The following is a 407-nucleotide window of genomic DNA, read 5'->3' as shown; positions in this document are numbered from 1 at the left end:
ATTCCATTCAAACGACTTAGTCATTACCAAAAAGTTTAAAATGAACCAATGATTAGTGAAAGGAGGATCGAAAGAACTAATACCATCCAAATACCAGTGCATTTAATGAACTAGCAAAAGGAACTGTTACCAACTCAGTAACAGCTTTTCAAAATTAGAGTTTTTTAAAAAATTAAAGCACTGCAAGTTCTCCAGAATGAGAAAGACGATCAAACCTGCCAAGACACACACCAAGTGTGAAGGGTGTAGGAAGTGGAATTAGACCTAGTATTTTATATGGTCAAAACATTAGTTTCAAATTTAAAAGACAAGTTTGACTAAATTTGAAACGCACATTCTACAAAAGTCGTGCTTTTCAGTTCCTTCTTTTGTGTCAGAAAATATCTACATAGATGGACGTGCACACA

Source organism: Phalacrocorax carbo, chromosome 1 (genome assembly GCF_963921805.1).
Source record: "Phalacrocorax carbo chromosome 1, bPhaCar2.1, whole genome shotgun sequence".
Classification (NCBI taxonomy): domain Eukaryota; kingdom Metazoa; phylum Chordata; class Aves; order Suliformes; family Phalacrocoracidae; genus Phalacrocorax; species Phalacrocorax carbo.
This window is presented reverse-complemented; position numbering follows the sequence as displayed.